The sequence below is a fragment of the Alligator sinensis genome, unplaced genomic scaffold, assembly GCF_000455745.1.
Source record: "Alligator sinensis unplaced genomic scaffold, ASM45574v1 scaffold645_2, whole genome shotgun sequence".
Classification (NCBI taxonomy): Eukaryota; Metazoa; Chordata; order Crocodylia; family Alligatoridae; genus Alligator; species Alligator sinensis.
In genome coordinates, this window is record NW_005843108.1 from 231,008 (window position 1) to 242,633 (window position 11,626).

The following is an 11,626-nucleotide window of genomic DNA, read 5'->3' on the forward strand; positions in this document are numbered from 1 at the left end:
TTGTTTTTCCTTTGTATGTCCCTCTGTCCCTTTCTTGGAGGGTCATGGTCCTTATATTATTATGTGGGCCTATATCACCTAGCAAATTTCCTGTCACTGCGTGGGATCTGGGGCACCATTGGTGGTGCAAGTTGTGTCTCTGCATTCTTCCCATGGTACATTATAAGTGTTGAGACGTTTGGTGCCTTAGCTGTGGTTGTAATAGACCTCTGAAGATTCTTGTGATGTGTTGTGGGGCTTTGTGGCTTGCAAAGTGTGGGAGGGCTGGAGTGGATGTTCTTTAGGACTTAAAATCATTACATAGTTCCCACAATTGCCATGAAACTGGACTCAGTGACCAAATAGTCCCTGTTAGTCTTCTGACCAGTTGCAGAGGAGCATAAATGACCAGAATGGTTTCAACCAAAAAAAGGCTTCACAATGGATATTCCATCAGTCAATACATCTCTGGCAAGCAGAACAGAAAATGTTATTGAACAGACCTGGCCTGCTTAGAAGTTAAGAATGGACCTTGCAAATCTATGCTGATATTTCTCCCCACACCTGCCTGTCATGTGGAAACCTGTTCTTTTAAGAGCTGAACTGAGCCCCACAACCTTCCAGCCACCACAAAAGTAACTGACCACCTTGTAACACCTTTTGTCTCATTCTGCTTTGGCTTGGATTGGAGTAAAGCCTGTATCCTGCTGCTACTTCCCTTGGCCATTCAGTTCATCCGGTTTTGGTCCAGAAGGTGGGATGGAGTTGACTTTCCTTTCCCAGTCTCCACTGTAGGAGCAGTTCCTTCTGCCTTAAACTTTACAGTGTGTGTTTCCCCAGAAACAGTGAGTAATTGGGATATAAAGGTGAGGAGTAGACCTGTTAGAAAAGGAAATTTTTCTCTCTTGGGAAATTTCTGTTTTGGAATTTGCTTTCATCCTAAATTGGTATGAAAAATCAGTCTCAAAAGATTTCAAAAATCAAATGAAATGCTTTATGACTTTTGTATTATTTTGCAATGCACTTTCCACAAATATTTCATCATATTGCATTAATCAGCATAGTCCCATAAAACATCCTGATTTTGACGGAACACTGTTCTGTTGGAAAATGCTGTTTCAACACTTCTTACAAGCTATATTGGGGAGCTGCCTGTCCGTTACTTTTTTAAGTGTCTCCTGTCTCAAGAGATCTGGATCCTATTCAGTATTCTGCTTCGTGTGTTATCAAGTCATTGAGGTCCAAACCTTCAGTTAGGCACTCAACTCCATCTTAAGGCACCAACATTTTACAAGCATTCTCCTGTTTCTAAAACATTCTCAGGTGAATTGTTTAAAAATGCTTATAAGCATCTCACATTCTTCTGGTAGCAAAGCTACAGTGGGACTGCGGACATCATTATTCCCATACCTCTCAACATTACTAAAATAAGAGAAGAAAGGTACAAACAGTTCGGAGCAAAGTTTTCAGGTACAAACACAGTTTGGAACAAAAAAATGTAGAACATGTTAAATAAAGCAAACTATTTATACTTAAATTACTCTTTATACTTAAATTACATTATAAAGTAACTATTGACAATTAGGATAATTTATGTCAATATGCTTGTTTAGAATGGACAAAGAGTCATATATATCCAGCTATCGCTGTGGTGTCACCTAGGGCAAACTCTTCTTGCAGATGTTTAATTCTGACAATTTCTATGAAATTCCATCTTCAACTTTTTCTTTTTTAAGTCCCCTCATCAGAATCCAAATGACTATGCTTGCCAACATAATGATTTTATTCATTTAGATTTACCTCCTTCCATTCCATTCCATATTTCCTTGTCCAAATTGGAGAACATATCTTTAACTTGCAGAAACAATGCTGTTAGCACAATACTTGCAGTGAATGAATTGGGTACTTGGAATTTTAGAAACCAATTTTAGGAACTTAGAAGTAGTATCTGTACCAGTTATTATAGGCCAGAGCCCACTGGGGTTCATTATATTAAAATGTAAGTTTTAAGGTTTAGCATGGGACAGTTTTATAATGTTCTTTCCTTTTTATATTTGAATTAATCTTGCATGTGAAAAATTGGCTCAGATTTATGAATAATATACTTTGGCCTTTTTAAACTGTGATATTAATCTTCTGAATACTGGGACTGGATTAAGCCTGCATTTAAGAGCTCCAGGTGCAAGACTATAATACTAAAGCACAGATGTCACTAGGGGCTTTGTCACAGGGATGACTGCACGTAGTGTTCTCCTGCCAGAGTTTCTTTCCTTTCTCCAAGGGGTGTCCTAAGAGCAAAGGCAATTGTTCTTACAGCCACAATAGTTCAAACACCCACCTGCTCAACTTTATTTTTTCTTCAGAGAAGTAGCCAGCAGCAATCATAGTTCTACTTTGTGACTTATTACCACATTGGTGGTCTCTTTCTATACTCTTTGTACAGATGCATTAAGGGTGTCTCTGGGATCAGAACCCTCTGATGAAACAGCTGCTAAGCCCAGAGAGACTAAAACTAGATTGCACAAGTGCTTTTCCTGAAGAGTTCAGTTAAAGGCCTGTGGTAAATAGATATTCTTCACAAAAGTAGAGATATGTGAAAGAAGGTACTGTGGTCTCAAGACATGGTCTTTCAGGATGAAAACAGATGTTGCTTTGTGCTGCCATAAAAGTTTTTATGGTGGCACAAAGCAAAAGCAGACAGACACCCATGCTTTTTGTCATGCTACAAGTGGCCAAATTTGTGGTCGTGACAAAAGGTACTATGTATTTATGCTGCTATTTTGCAGTGGACATTTGTTTTGTTTTAAGATCGGCATTACTGGGTCTTCAGGGCCCCAATCCTTCATTTCCCAGGAATTCACCTGTAAGAATGCTTATTGGGGGAACTCAGGATTGGTCCACTGAAACCCTGGGATCACCTGCCCAGGTTTCCCCATTTACAGAGGTGTGCTCTGAATATGAATCCTCCTCATGCTGGGATACAGCTGTGCCAGGAATGGATATAACCCCACACACCTAATTCACTTCATTTGACAATGTCTGATTATAGCCTTGGTGTAGCAGTAGGGATGAACTAGCTTTTCTGCTGCTAGGCAAAGCCCCTTCAAAGACTGCTGGATAGTACAGTCATGTCTAAAAGCCTTCTTGGAACAAGATACAACTAAATGGATAGTCTCACACCCTACTTCTTTGATCAAGGATGTCATGGTTTGCCCAAGTTATAATATGTCTATGTATCTGTTAGCAAAAAGGCAGGCCTAATTCAGGTTCCTGTTCTTTTCAAGATGTGCCTTGGACATCCATTCAGAGCAAGATTACAAGAGTCACCAATTTGAGAATTCCACAGAAGTCTTCCTTAGAAAACATTTTTGCTTTGGTAGTGGTACTTGGCATAACCATCACGTGAGGCTATCCATCTGCAACAATGTAGACATCTTAAATTAGGTTTATGAGATTGTCTGTTAAAAATATAATGCTAGAAAACTGAAAATGATGCTTGCACAACAATAAAACATAAAATGAATCCAGCCTGAGATGGTTTCTTGAATAGAACTTCTGTATAGTGTCACCACATAGCTTGCTTTGTGTTCTCAAAATTATTTGTATAATGTGGCTCTACTGAAGCCTGCTTTCTGGGGCTGATATTTTGTATGCATCTTGAGCAAGTCTTGATAAAATTGAAGGAGGTAATAACAGTGTTGCTGACGCTCATTACATCCTGGATTCTGGCAGTCAAATGCAAGGGAACCCCTCTGCTGAACAGTAATTCTGGAATTTTGTTTAATTTTAGCTATATCTGTCACCTCCTAGAGAGAGTTAACAAACAGATAATTAGAGTTACTTTGCATGGCTCAAAAATAACTGGATGAAATTCAATCACCTATATTATATGAGAGATCAGATGAGGTGATCAGGTCTTTTGACCTGAAAATTTAAGATTATGTTATAAGTGAGGGTCTCCCCATGACTGTGAACAAATCAGGCAAGCAAAGGCTTAATCCCGGCAGGTTAGAGGCATTATAAAATTTAGATTAGAGGACTAGTGGTGAGAAGCAATGGTGGACATTCTGAAGGTGACAAAAATATTCCTCCTATTGTATGAACTAGGAAATGCCCCTGCTTGATCCATAAGAGAAAATGTTTCTTTTGAAGTTGGATCACAGAAGACATCACAGACCTGTCAGTTTTTGAGAACAAAAAGCACTGTAGAATCCTGCCCATCCTGCACCTGTCTTGGCTTGCCGTGTTAGCCTTGGAAACTAAATGAAATAAAGTTGTTTCCCTTGATTCTCATGGAACAACTTCCATCCCCTGACCCTGAGATCATGAATTGGTCTTGCTTGACCTCCTCACAGAGATTGGAACTGAGACATGCATATTTCTATCAGACACTTAAGTCTTGGCAGCTGCTCAGTGAGTGACTATTTCCAAATTCTAGAAAAGCAAAGGCTAGGGTAGCCAGCAGACCTACTTTTCTGGTTACATAATACAAGAAACTACTTTTGACTTTGGACGGGGGTGGTGTTTAGTATCCTGCAATAGGAAATAAGGCCACAATGACCTGCAAGATCATTCGCAGACAAGGGATTTTTTGTGTTAAGGCCAAGGAATCTTCTATACCTAAAAGGCATTTAAGAACATAAAGTACCATGTGGATGCCAGCTAGTGCTCTTTGTAATTCTGTATTCTGTCTCTGGAAACAGCACCAGATGATTTATCGCAGTGATTCTTAATCAGGGTGCTCCAGCACCCTGGAATACCTTGAGATCTTTTCAAGGGTACCATGGGGTGCTATGCAATGTTAGCACTGTTAGGTGTGCAAACATGAAACAAGTGAAAACAAAGAGCTGGAATTTTCTGAGGGGCACCTTTAGTCTAACGAGGGATGCCTTGAGCCTAGTAAGGTTGAGAACCATTGGTTTAGAGGAAGGTGTAAAGCCCACTTAATGAAACATTAGGCAATAGCTTGCTCGAGTGGAAAGTTTCCTTCTACTCCCAGGCAGTTAGTGGTTTGTTTGCATCATGGAATGTGATATTTTTTCCTACCTATTATAACTATATTTCTGTTACTTCTGTTAAACCCTGCTATATTCTTTGTCTCACTACTGTTTTGCAGCAGCCTATCACAACTTAGGTGGGTTTTTTGAATAGATATAATATTTATCAGTTTTAAATGTATACATTTAATCAGGTATGAGGTGTGTTTCTATTAGCTGTATTATGACAGGGTTAATAACAACTTTGCTTTACTCTTCCCTTTCATTATGTGATACTTCTGGTGCACCACCTTTTCCTCCCATTTAAGTCCTTCCTGTAATTTTCATTGCTCTTCTGTGGAATATTTCTGTTTTCACTGACATTTTGGCACCTTTTTCAAGACCCACATGAAAAGTAACCTCTCCCCCATTCAAGGGATGAAGGACAGGAAGATATATTTCCCATGTTGCTTTTCCCAGCAGACAAGGATTGGAAAGAAACTCACAGGGTTTCTGTGTTCTTATGCAGGTTATATCTCTGGGAAAAGTGTGGGGTCCTTGATGACTAAAGGTGTAACCACTAATCATTGCATCCTTCTGAACTAGGCAGACCTACCTGTGTCTTCTCCTACAAAGCCCTATAGCCACATGTGTAGTTAATGAATTCTGCTGCTATAGAGCCATGTTTGTGATTAAGGCTGGACAAATTATTCTTGTGTTTATTCTGGAACAGAAGTCTCATGCCATTGCCCGTCTAATTGCGGGTACACTGCCATTTTTCTGTCACTGAGTCAATGTTACAATCTTGGAATAACCATTTAGACACACTTTGTGATGCCCCATGATAAACTGCTAGAACTTCTTATCCCACAAACCTTTTTAGGGTTTATCCCGGCACAATAGACATGGATGTTGGAATGACTGCAATTTGTTTTAGGGTAAAGTAGTTTATCTCAGGATAAATGTCCGTCTGTAGCCTCAACATCTGTCCCTTAAATGTTATCCCGGTGGTGTAGACTGGGCACAAGCTTTTTCCCAGTCAAATAGCCTGTATAAGCCTAGGATCAAAGTAACTTGGGAGCAAATGTTTGCTTTTTTGTCTATTTACACCAGTGGCAGCCCAACCATGGCACATGTGGCACAGGCATCCAGTGTGCTTGGTGTGTGAGCCCTGAATACCAAGTTAAAGGGGGCATTGGTGACTGGAGTCAGAGCAGCCCTGGGGGAAGAAGTGAGAGTTGGGATGGTGGTGACTTGAGAGTTTGGCCCTGCAGGAACTGTGAAGTAGCTGCTGCAGAATTCAGTGTTGCCACATCCCTGTGGCAATGGGATTCAGCAGCACTGGGCTTCATATTTTGTGCTTAACTCATGGAGTGCTTGCCAAAAAGGTTGGCTACCGCTGATATACACTCCTAGATCTACTCCCTTTTTCCGAAGTTGCCTCTTCTGCTTATATTATTCTTGGATGGGGCAAATCAGCCAGGCCTGGCTATGGAACTGAAAAGTCAAGACTTTTAACCATGTATTCATAGTTTCAGTGTACCAACAATGAATGTGTGTGTATGCTTGCTGTGCTATAGCTGTAACAATGTACCCAAAGGCAAATTCCTCCTACCCATTCACCTTGTGTAACTGGTGTTCTTTCGTCTCCTGACACTATAGTCACAAGCCCTTCATTTTTTCCAGTCATGCCTTTACCAGACCAGCAGGTATTTCTAAAACTCAGAGCTCAACAACAGTTTGTCCTTCTGTGCTGCACACTGCAGGAGCCCTTCAAACTTGGACTGTAATCAGCTTTTGCTGCAATGAGCCTTTTGTACTTAACTTGGGCCTTTTATTATGCCTCCAAGGGGGCATGGTTATACTCTTTGCATGATTTATAGACTGTGAAGTTGCCTAGGTCTTCTGGGACTTGGACTAGGCTAAAAGAGAAAATAGAGGCCAAAGGTGTGTGCGTGTGGGTGTCACTGGTGACAGTGGGCAGTGGTAAAATCTAAACAAACCCTCTCCAAGCAGAGATCCTCAGCTCCTGTAACTTGTTAGCACTCCATAGAAGTTATTAGATCTATGATTATTTCTGCTAGCTGAGGATCTGGCCCTCAAAGGCCTAATAGGAACCGACTAGCTTGGTTTTAGAATATTTTCTTCAGCACTTCTGTTTTGTTGGGGTACCTTGCTACTTGTAATATTCTTGTGGGTCTGGAAATGGGTTTTGTATGTTTCTGGAAATAAATCTTGTAACCCTGTTTTAGTGTCTTTTAGTGTAATCCTTTGGCTCAGAAAAGCTTTATCCCCAGTCAAAGATCAGAATGCTCCACCTTTGTCTTAGCTATATAGTTCTTAAAAAATATAGTCTCCCCACTCTTAAAGAAGCAGTATTAATGTGATTAGTAATAAAGCTAGCATTCTAAAAATGTGTGTTGTGTTCCATGGTTTTCCATCATAGGGCAGTGACAGGTCTGGCATTTCTTCGAGAGCGCTTTCAACCTGGATTATTTATACTACATTCAGCCGTTTCCTATCATGTTCCTTTTTATTTAATGAGTTGTTGAAAATGTTTGCTTCCTTCTCCAAACATTTGTGTCTCATAATTATGCTGGAAGCATCTGGCAGTAAAGTCTTTGATACTGAGTTTATCTGATTTAACTCATTCAACATTTTTATCAGAGAAACCTGGAAACCATTAAGATATTTGTTCTCCATCTAAATACATTAAAATAGTAGTGATTTTAATTCTCTGGATTGTGTATGTGGCTTTGGGGTTTTTTTAAGTATCTTCTTTGATCTTGTTTTCCATGTTGGTTAAATAAAGCTTTGACTTTCCACCTCTTTCTCCTCCTTGGGGATTATTGTTGAATTGTATTTTATTGTATTTTGGTTAGATGACAAAAGTAGGGGACAGTGCCTACTGGTCAGATTCATACTGAGCAGCACTGTAACAAAAGACAGGCTTGATGGTTAAGGTACTGAACTGGGATTGAGGAGGTACTGGTTCTCATGTGCCTTGATGTAATCAATCATTCATTTTGTGTGACACTAGGCAAGTCATTTGATTTCTGTATATCTCCATCTCATTTGTGCTTTTGGGGTGAAGCTTCCTTTCTACATCTAGTCTATTTAGACTAGTGGTGCTCAGCCTTCAGCTAGATCCAGTCTGCAGGCAGCTAAGCTCACCTGCAGCCTCACTACTCCACTGCAACCAGCAAGCCTCAGGCCTCTCAAAATCTTACAGGTCTGAGCTTTCCCTAGCCAGGACTGCATGCGTGTAGTGGCTCGAAGTTATAAGGCACCTCCTACCTATCTTTCACCAGGGAAGTTTATGGTCCTGGCATTTCTTGGCGGCTGCCGCACCGCCTGCAGTCCTGCCAGGGGTCCTGACCCTGGCAGGGTGCAGTTTTAGGTCATGCCCAAGACCTGGGTCCTCCTCCTTCCCTGTAGCCCCAGCTCATACCTCCAAGTTCGTCCAGGGAAGGGTGCTCAGCAGGGAGATGTTCTTCCCCTGCTGGCTGGTGATACAGTGAGTGCCACCTCCAGCTCTGAGAGCGGGGCATTAAACGGTTTTTTAAAAAAGGAAATGGATGCAGACGGAGTGAGGAGGGTAGCATTCACTCTGTCTGCGCGTCAAGCTTGGGAAACCCCAGCAGTGGGAGGTTCACTTTGAGGAACACTAGCTACTCCACCAAACCAGGATCCAAGGAGGTGCAGTGGGGTGTCACAACATCCCCAGCAATGCTGAACACCCTCTCGCTTGGAACGCTGGTTGGTGGACAGGACAGGTGTCCCCGGGCAACCATGGCCAGATCCGGCCACGTCCGGCTGCAGCTTGTCCTGTAGGCAAAGGGGTCTCAGAGCAGCGGCTCCACGTCCTTGGCGAGATAGGTAGCCACTGAGGCCTTGGGGCTACCTGCCCAATGCTGGGGTCTGGGGGCTCTGGCCCCAGCAGTGGGAGGTTCACTTTGAGGAACACTAGCTACTCCACCAAACCAGGATCCAAGGAGGTGCAGTGGGGTGTCACAACATCCCCAGCAATGCTGAACACCCTCTCGCTTGGAACGCTGGTTGGTGGACAGGACAGGTGTCCCCGGGCAACCATGGCCAGATCCGGCCACGTCCGGCTGCAGCTTGTCCTGTAGGCAAAGGGGTCTCAGAGCAGCGGCTCCACGTCCTTGGCGAGATAGGTAGCCACTGAGGCCTTGGTGCTACCTGCCCAATGCTGGGGTCTGGTGCCTCTGGACCATAACATGGAAGCCATGCCCTTGGCCCACATTGGCAGTGCCTGTGGTGGAGATGACTGGCTGGTGGATGGAGTGCTGGCACGAGACAGTGGTTGCCCCTCTTCCAAGTCCCCCCACCTCTGCCCTTCTGGCTCCCTGACTCTGTTCACCAGCACTTCTGTCTAGTGATCCATGGTTTTGCTGGTACATATACTCCCCTTTACCCTTGGGTCACACAGGGCCGCCAGCACATGGACCATACTGGACCACAACGGATCCAGCCATTTCTTGATGCCCTCCTTCAGCCACTTTACCAGTGCCCGCACCTCTGGTGACAACGGCTTGCCCTAGCCAGGAACATCAATCCCCTGGAACTACTCCATTTGGTTCTGAAGCTCTCTCACTATGGGGATCACCTGGCTAAGGAGGGCATCATAGGCGACACAGGGAGGGCATGTGGGGGGCACATGCCCTCTGTAAAATTGGCCCTCGCTGGCCAGGGAGTGGGGAGCACCATCTGGTGCCACCCCGCCCCCCCGAGAAGCACTGGCAGCACTTGCGGTTTTGTTGGCAGTGCTTCTGGGGGCAGTGATTGGCCGGCCGGGGTACCTCCCCTCCCTTGGTCAGCAATCAGCAGCTGGTGCCCCCTCAGAGCCCAGGAGTCACCAGTCACCCATGGAAGGTATTGCCAATGCTGAGGTTCTCAGTGGCCTCGAGGAATGGCTTGAGGACCACCAAGATCTGGGAGATGGTATCCCACCCTGTTTTGTTAAGGGGGCAGCTGATACCAATCTCCCTGAGCAAGGCCATCTCATGGATGGCTTTCTGTTGCTCAACCACCCTTTCGTGCATCAGGTATGTGGAGTTCCACATCCTGCATGATTTTGTGATGTGGGATGCTCAGCTCTGCCTGTTTCTCCCACAGCATCTTGCCCCTCTTGATGCTTCAGTGGAAGGAGCTTGCTACCTTCCTGCATTTTGAAATGAGCTGGCTGGTTGTGACGGCACTGTCACCGGGAGCCCCGTCCCCCTCCAAGGCCTCCCTGACTACAAGGTGAAACTTGTGCGCCACACAGCAGATGCCAACAAAGCTGGCATCATGGACCACCTTGACCATACTGGCCCTGTTGTCGGTGACCGTGAACCTGTGGGTGAGCTCGCCCTGCCCAACAAGCCACTCCTGCACTATGCGATTCATGGCCCCCATGATCTCTGTTGCCGTGTGGGACTCAGCCATTGCCTCTGCTTGAAGGAGAGCCCACTGATGGCCTGACTGATTGCACCAGTGCCTTGTGAGAGAGAGAGGTAGGCATGATCTCCCCATGCCCAGCTGTGCCTGGCTGCTCCAGATGTCCAAAGTGAAGTGTAAGGCCACCTGTGGACCTGCCTAGTGCAGCTCCTCCCTCAAATATTCCCTGCATGCCTCATACAGGCAGGGTACCACCATCCTGCTAAAGGTGGTTCGTGCAGGCACGCAGTATGATGGGGCCATGAGCACCATGAGCTGCCTGAACCCTGGCCGCTCAACAAAGGAGAAGGGGTGGCCATCTAGAGCAAACATCTCCCCAATGCTCTGGGTGACCTCCCTCGCCTTGGGAATGTGGTCCCTTTCCCTCCGCCTTTTTCCCAATGTTTCAGGGTGGCCTGCCTCTGCTTCTGGGGGATGGGGGCTTTGGAGCGAGAGGGGGAATTCCCTTTGGGCACACTCCCACTGGTGCCAGGCTGAGGAGGAGCAAGGGCAAGGGAGTGGCACCTCCTGAGATGCATCAGCATCCATAGATTTCATAGACATTAGGGCTGGAAGGGACCTCGGAAGATCATCGAGTCCAGCCCCCTGCCCAAAGGGCAGGAAGTCAGCTGGGGTCATAGGATCCCAGCAAGATAAGCATCCAGTTTCATCTTGAAGGTGTTCAATGAAGGCGCTTGAACCACCTCCGGTGGCAGGCTGTTCCAGACCTTGGGGGCTCGGACAGCAAAGAAATTCTTCCTTATGACTAGCCTGAAACAATCTTGAAGTAGTTTGTGACCATTCGACCTCGTCATCCCTTGGGGCGCTCTGGTGAACAAACGTTCCCCCAGATACTGGTGGTCACCCCTGATAAACTTGTAGGTGGCCATCAGATCACCCCTGAGCCTGCGCTTTTCCAGGCTAAAGAGCCCCAGGGCTCTCAGCCTGTCATCGTAGGGTCTGCTTCCCTGACCTCTGATCATGCACGTGGCTCTTCTCTGGACTCTCAAGCTTCTCCACATCCTTTTTGAATTGTGGAGCCCAAAACTGGACACAGTACTCCAGCTGCGGCCTCACTAAGGCCGAGTACAGGGGGAGAATGACGTCCCGAGATTTGCTTGAGAAGCATCTATGGATGCAAGCCAGCGTTTTGGTCACTTTACTAGCCGCCGCATCACATTGCAGGCTCATGTTCATCTTGTGGTCAATGATGACCCCCAAGTCTCTTT

The 11,626-nt window shown here is 45.1% G+C and overlaps 1 protein-coding gene across 2 annotated transcripts in view; it reads left to right on the plus strand.

Annotated features, from left to right (window-relative positions):
• Positions 1–11,626, plus strand: part of TC2N (tandem C2 domains, nuclear) — a 62,335-nt gene that overhangs the window by 7,805 nt on the left and 42,904 nt on the right. The gene's annotated exons all lie outside the window — the stretch shown is intronic.